Source organism: Nomascus leucogenys, chromosome 1a (genome assembly GCF_006542625.1).
Source record: "Nomascus leucogenys isolate Asia chromosome 1a, Asia_NLE_v1, whole genome shotgun sequence".
Lineage (NCBI taxonomy): Eukaryota > Metazoa > Chordata > Mammalia > Primates > Hylobatidae > Nomascus > Nomascus leucogenys.
The window spans coordinates 45,508,982-45,516,736 of NC_044381.1; the positions used below are offsets into that span (position 1 = coordinate 45,508,982).

Here is a 7,755-nt window from a genome sequence, read left to right on the forward strand (position 1 = left end):
CTAACTCATTGCAAAGCGCAAGGAGGTTCGTGAGCTCTCCTGGCTGGAACACAGCAAGCAATTTCCTCCATGAAGCTTAACTTTTACTTTACATAAAGACAGATAAATTTTATGTACAAGATATAATTTTTAACTTACAACAAAGTATAGCTACATAATTTTATAGTGGGGTTTTGTGATGACACATTAGGTCAAAGGAAAGAGCACAAAGTTGAACTACAATGCCGCCAGTTGCGACGCTGCCCACACGAAGGGAGCTGGCCCACAGTCACATGTGTGGCACATTCGTGTCCTCACAGCAGTGACACGGCTTCTGAGCTCCGTCCTCTGCCTGGAACCAAGCAAGTCTATTTTGCTGCTAATAGTAAGGCCCATCTCAATTTCAGAATTTGTTTTAAAGAGTGAAAGAATTCTGTGTTGAGACTCAACAAAATACTGTTCTCGAAATGTGCGCAGCTGCTGCGGGGTCCTCATTCACTGGCCTTGCCAGGAAGCCACAGAGTCGGTAGGCAGAACACGATGCCCACATTCAGCGGAGAATTTCTGTTTCTAATGAAATCTTCCACGCAGTTGATGGCCTGCATACCCTGGCCTATTTTCCACAGCAAAGAGAGTCCTTCCAGAAGATTCATCAACTTAGCAGCATGCATTACATATGCACACAATAGACCCTTTCCCTCTCCATTACTGCCTCTCAGCTGACTGCATTTGGCCTGAGACAACTTCTTGGCTAGAAAAATCAATAGTGTGGAGGGCAGCCAAGCCTTGCCAGTGGATCCATTATCTGTCTCTTCCTATCTCCATTAATAGAGGGAAATGCTTTCTGAGTGTTATGCGAATTAGAGAAAGAAGCAGTGTCTGCCACGGAATATTGTATTTGTCAAAATTGCCTCTTTGGTGGAAATTTGCCATAAAGTATGTCTGACCAAAGGCTAAAATCACCCAATATTCCCGATTCACTTTCCCTCTTCCTGCTCCCAAGACAGCATCGGCATTGGAGGTGCGTGCTCTCCAGAGGACATGGATGAGAGTGAGGCAGGATATTTTCTTGACCCTTTCGCGGGACTCATGAGAATGGTGCCCCTTTTACTCAGCTGACCATGCTTAACCCCTCGCAGGAGGGAGCACAGGAGCGAACCAGGGCAGGAACCAGCCAGCCACTTCTGGCTTCTGTGCAGGCAAGAGCAAACTCGGTTTACTCCAGCCCACCACACTCCATTCCTTGCCAGAGGGAGCGAGTAGGCGAGCCAGTGCGGGAACCAGCCGGCCACTTTGGTGCCAGCAGAGAAAACTCAGTGCAGGCCCTGCGTCAGCATCCAGCTGGGGGTACCTGCGATCCCAAGGCCCCAGAGGGCATGTTGCAATACTCTCCTAGCTCTGCTGTCCACAGACAGCAGTGTGTTATCAGCTCAGTGGGCCTTTTGCCTCGCTGCATGGGGCAGCTGTCCTCCACCAGTGAGGGCAAAGGGCCAGTGTGACGGTCTTTTTGCTACCCGCATTTGGTAGGTCTTGAATTCTTGTCCAGTTCCAAGAAGAATGAGGTCACATGAACAAATTGAAGGATGATGAATGTGGAAGTTTTATTGAGTGATGAGAGTGGCTCTCAGCAGAGAATGGAACTGGAAAGGGGATGGAAAGGACAGGTCACTCTCCCCTGAAGTCAAGCAGCCTCTCTGCCTCCCTCCTCTGAAATCAAGTTGCCTCTCTCTGAAGTACAGCTGCTTCTCTCTACCAGCTAAATCTGGGGTCCTTATAAGCACAGGATGGGGGGGTGGGGCAGGCCATAAGTAGTTTTGGAAAAGGCAACATTCAAGTGGTAAAAACACATTACTCAGAAAAAACCAATAGGGAGAGAGCAGGCAAACAGGGATGGAAGTTCTCACTTTAAGCCGTGGGTGTCAGGCTTTTTGGCTTGAAAGTGGGGCTTCACCAGGAACCAACCCCTATCTGTCTAGAGTTTCTCTGCCTCCTGCCTCTATCAAGAGGAAATAGTAAAAGTAAGTGAGGTGACAGCCATGCCCTATTCCAGGTGTCAATGTACAGTGGGGCACAGGCAAGGCAGTGGGGCCAGTGGCTCCCTGCTGGGCCTTGTCCTCAGATGGGCACAGTGGGTGGCTCGCAAGAAATTTGAGAGGTCTTCCCCACTGCCTTCCATTGATTCTAGAGCCTGTGTGTGCCAGCCCTCTGATCCCTGCAGGGCCACCCTCCCTGAAGGCATCTAGAACAGGGGTGATACTGGGGTTGCCCCACACCACGCTTAGCCCTGCTCTCAGCCAGGCTCACCCCAGGGGGACAGGGTATGTGAGAGGCGTGTCTACACACCCCTACACCAGGCCAGGCCAGTGGGGACTTCTGGAGGCATCACAGGTGTGCATGTGGAAAGGGGCACATTTAAAGCTGGTTTCTAGTTCCTGCAGAGAAGAGGAAACTGGAGCCTCTCCCCTGTACCCTGTGTGTGCATAGCCCCATTTTCAACCTTGCTTACCAGCCTTGGCACCATCTTTGGGAACATTCCAGTTTTTAAGTTTCTTTGCCTCTCTGTTTAACTCTGGCCCTCTTGTCACACCAGAGCAAATCCTGGGACACAAAAATGTCCTAGCAGGACATGGGGTCAACAGAAAACGCTACGGAGTGGTAGAACAAACTAAGATTTGGAGCCCAAGTTCAGTTTCCCTTGAGGTTTCTCCATGGAACCAAGTGAAAATGATGACCCCTACCCCTCCGCTCACGCTGTTCCAGCGTGGAAACACACACCACAATCTGCCATGAGCAAAGGAGAATTCTGGGCAGCACAAGCTACCGTGGCTAAATCCAGAATTACGGCCCATTTTCCCAGGGTGATATTCCCTTGCCCACAGCTGGTTGCCTTCCCTGCTCATGCATAGAGCAGACACTGAGGCCCAGGGCACCATGCCCCACAGCCCAGCAGGGCAGACAGATGCAGATCAAATCTCTCTTTCCTTTGTGTGATGTTCTTGGGTATCTTTTCCCACTATTTTCTGTAGGCAGAAAAGGGATGGCATAGAAATGTGTCATCTCCCACCCACAAGACCTCCACAGTCAGGAGAGAGGTAAGGATTGTTCTGCCAGCTCCTATTCACTTTATTCATTATTGAAGACTTTAAAGACGAGGTAATGAGACAACCTGGGCCCTGTTGAAGTACATCAATAGTAGAATTTTAAAAAACAGAGCATGTCCCCTCTGCACAAAACCCACAAGCTTCTGTGTGTCTGCGTGGCTGTTCGGAGAGAACGGGCATGACTGACACCACTCTTGCCGTTCCACCGATCAACCTCCCTGGCAGGGCCTTGCTTTTGGGGAAGCTCAGCCCGTGAGTGGTATTAGTTCCTGTCTTCAGCCATTCAGGCGGCTATAATGGAATACCATAAACTAGGTGGCTTATAAACAACAAAAAATTATTTCTCACAGTTCTACAGGCTGGGAAGTCCAAGATCAAGGCACCAGAAGATATGTTGTCTGGCCAGGTGAAGGCTCCTTCCTCAGAGACAGCGCCTTCCCGCTACGTGGCAGAAGAGGTGAGGCAGCTCTCTTGGGTCTCTTTCGGGAAGGCACTAGTCCCATTCATGAGAGCTCCACCCTCATGACCTCATCCCCTCCCACAGGCCTCACCTCTTAATGCCATCACATTGGAGAGTCAGTTTCAGCACAAGAATCTCAGGGGACAAAAACATTCAGGCCATAACAGTTCCTTTCCCATGATCTTTAGTGCATTGACCACTGAAGATCACCAAACTAATCATCTCCATATGTACCCTACCTCCAACTGTCTCTATCTTCTCTTGCCCCTCCCCGCAACCCCATTTCCTGCCTGCATAGGAGAGACCTGCTCAGCAGCCTGGAATCTATATGGAAACATCTTCACAGACACAACACAGGTAGCAAGGGCAAGGGCTGCAGCCATGGAGGACCCTTCAGAGTCCCTGAAGGCTGTGTTTGGCCTGGGACATTCCACAGGCACCATAAGCGTGAAGAAGAGGTTCTGAGAGGACCTTGTGTGCCACCCTGAACACATGCACACCCTGCTGGATGACTGCAAAAAAGGAACAGATCCCACCACCTACACCTGGGGAACCCTGAGACCAGCCTTCCCTGCACACCCAGGGACGCTCCAGACCAGGTCCTGACCCACGCATGGGGATATGCAGACCAGAGGCCCACCCACACACTCAGGGACATAGGGACTAGAGCCAACTGTCCTTGTCCTCTTCTGCCATGTACCTCAGGAGCTTAAGGCGGTGGCTTATGTGCCTGGAAAAGCAGAAGATTGCAGAAATCGTGTTTTGGAGGGAAATGAACTTGCAGGGGTTTTTTGGTGACAGGAAACGCTGTTCCCTGCCCAGATCTTAAAATTTGTTTGCAAAGCATCTTTCTGAAGGTGGTCTGTCTTTCAAGGGTCAGAACCTAGTTTTCTAAATTCAAAATTATAATTGATTTTCATGCTATCGCACAGGCCAAGTTTTATTCTCCTTCCCTCCCTCCCTTCAGCAGTGGGCTGAGACCTGATGCCACCCTGGTGCCTGGGCTCCATCACTGGGCAGAAAGGACCGAAGAGGGTGTTTGAGAGAGTTAGAATGCAACCAGGAGCACATCCTCATGCCCACCCTTCCTCTGCTGCTCCTTAATTTCCTTGTCTTGGCTCTTGTCTCCACTGCAGCTCTATAGAGGAAACATGCAACCCTCACCCAAACACACCCTGCAGCCCTGGCCTCAGTGTCACCCTGTGCTGTTGGCACCCAACCCTGGCTGGCTGCCAGCAAAACTGAAGAAGAAAACACGACCTGCAGCAGTCCTTCAGATCTATTGAGAAATAGATGAGTCATCCCAATCTGAAAGGAAAGACAACCACAAGTTGGGGGGTGTGGGGCGGGGGGGACTATCTCTTAACAAAAAAATTAACAAAAAAGACCCCTGCTGAGAAAATAACAAAACACTATTTTTTATAAAAGGAAAGATATTTGGATGTACTGATAGACACAAACCACCTAGGCAAAGACCCTTCAGCCTGGAAAGAATGACCACTGTGAAGCACCGAGCACTGGCTCAGTGTTAAGCAAACAGGTGAATGAGTTGTGTAAAGGAGGTGGAACTAGGGCCATCTTTAAATCTTTAACTTTAAAGTTAAGGCCTTCACTTACCACCTCATTATCAGTGAAGATGTTATGTTGCCTCCTATCTTCCTGAAGACACTAATACCTAAAAAACTCCAAGAGAAAATTATTCTCAGCCTGAAATTATACATTCAGCAAAGTATTCATCACATGTAAAGACAGACTAAAGAAATTTTCACACATATAAAGATTCACAAAATTGACCTTTCTTGACCCTTCCTTAAGTAGCTACTGAAAATAATGTCCAGTAACATTAGGAAGATGAGGAAGCAAAGAAACAGTAGGCCCCACCCAGAAGAGTAAGAAGCAGCTCCAGGGTGAGAAATATGCCACAGGCCTAGAGGGCAAGCAGCCCAGATGTGATGGGTTTCTAGAAGTATGCAGAAAGGAAGACTCTTGGGGAAAGGGAGAAATCTAGTAGAACAAATTATAAAAATTGAACATTTGGGGACAATAACAAAACTATGTGGCTAGAAAATATATAAATGAAAAATGAGGAAATTAAAAACTCCAGGAGAAAGAAAAATCTCCACAAAACAGGAAATTGACACATTGTATATTCACCTCTTGGGGCCTCAGTGAACAATATGTAAATAGCTATCCTAGTAATAAAAATATTGATTATTGATTCAACTGTATGATAAGATGTGAGAGAAGACAAAACATGAGGCAAGAAAATTCGTCATTACAGAAAATCATTTCAGAATTATTTTCTAAAATTGATCAAATCAAGAAATAATTATATGAGCATACTGACTAAAAGCTATGGAGGTGACTAGCAGAAGAAACTCCTAAGAAGTCTAAAAGTGAGTGACTCTGAGAAGCTGGGCTGGGGGACCTTGGGGAGGGTCAAGGGGACTTATTCTTTTCATTGTGAGATTTTCGGTTCTGTTTGATTCTTCGAATAATAAGTATGTTTTACATTGATAAATATGTATTTATTGATTTTAATAAATAAATATTCCCAACGGATGAACAAACCAACGTCTGGCCTGTGAAAGGGCAGAAAGAAGTAGGGCAGCAATTGGTGGTGAATGTGATGCAATAAATAACGGAGGCTGGAGGGCAGGACCTCCAGAGGACAGGTGCAGGCGAACCCTTAGAGACAGGTGCAAAATTCAGGTGGAAGGGGAAAGGTGAGAGGGGCCTTCCATTCAAGTCCTGTCCAGTCTTCACTGCCTGGAGAAATTTATTGTCAAATGTGGTATCAATTCAAATTGAAATGTCTTCACTTTCATTACTCCGTTTTTTACTCTCCTAAGCAATACTAGGAAATATTTGCTTTTGATATCCCTGGACACTTGGCAAGGAGTCGAATTTGTTTGCAACACACTGCTGCTGTGGTTACGCACATGGCTGGAAAACATTCAAGGAAACTACCACAAAAGCCCAAGAAATGTAATTCACAGTGGTGAAAATAAACATGGTTTCTGGAGAAAATGCTACATATAATCATCACATGTTTGTCTGGATTCAAGAGAATGTTAAGCTTTTTCTCTCTCCTCCCGCCGCCCAAGATGCCGAAAGGAAAGAAGGCCAAGGGAAAGAAGGTGGCTCCGGTCCCTGCTGTCGTGAAGAAGCAGGAGGCTAAGAAAGTGGTGAATCCACTGTTTGAGAAAAGGCCTAAGAATTTTGGCATTGGACAGGACATCCAGCCCAAAAGAGACCTCACCTGCTTTGTGAAATGGCCCCGCTATATCAGGTTGCAGCGGCAGAGAGCCATCCTCTATAAGCGGCTGAAAGTGCCTCCTGCGATTAACCAGTTCACCCAGGCCCTGGACCGCCAAACAGCTACTCAGCTGCTTAAGCTGGCCCACAAGTACAGACCAGAGACAAAGCAAGAGAAGAGGCAGAGACTGTTGGCCCGGGCCGAGAAGAAAGCTGCTGGCAAAGGGGACGCCCCCACAAAGAGACCACCTGTCCTTCGAGCAGGAGTTAACACCCTCACCACGTTGATGGAGAACAAGAAAGCTCAGCTGGTGGTGATTGCACACGACGTGGATCCCATTGAGCTGGTTGTCTTCTTGCCTGCCCTGTGTCGTAAAATGGGGGCTCCTTACTGCATTATCAAGGGGAAGGCAAGACTGGGCCGTCTAGTCCACAGGAAGACCTGCACCACTGTCGCCTTCACACAGGTGAACTCAGAAGACAAAGGCGCTTTGGCTAAGCTGGTGGAAGCTATCAGGACCAATTACAACGACAGAAACGGTGAGATCCGCCGTCACTGGGGCGGCAACGTCCTGGGTCCTAAGTCTGTGGCTCATATTGCCAAGCTCGAAAAGGCAAAGGCTAAAGAACTTGCCACTAAACTGGGTTAAATGTACGCTGTTGAGTTTTCTGTACATAAAAATAATTAAAATACAAATTTTCCTTCAAAAAAAAAGAGAATGTTAAAATCAGTTCTCAGGGAAAAGAAATCATCTAGGATTAGTGCACAGAACTGACCATTTTCCAAGACAATGATGGTAGAACTTCAGCTCTGCCTGGTATTATTGGTGTGTCTGGCTCAGAAAAAAACTTAAGAAAATAATTTCTCCATGGAAAACTGAGTTGACGTGCTGGGGTGTGTCTTTACTTCTAATGTGCATACATGTGAGGAGGGACATAGCTATACAACTTAGACTT

At 47.4% G+C, this 7,755-nt stretch overlaps 1 pseudogene across 1 annotated transcript; it reads left to right on the forward strand.

Moving 5' to 3' along the window:
* The first annotated feature begins 6,626 nt into the window (after window positions 1–6,626).
* Window positions 6,627–7,519, forward strand: LOC100579213 (annotated as a pseudogene). Its single transcript, XR_001114259.2, has one exon. The product of XR_001114259.2 is annotated as a 60S ribosomal protein L7a pseudogene (transcript).
* Window positions 7,520–7,755: the final 236 nt, after the last annotated feature.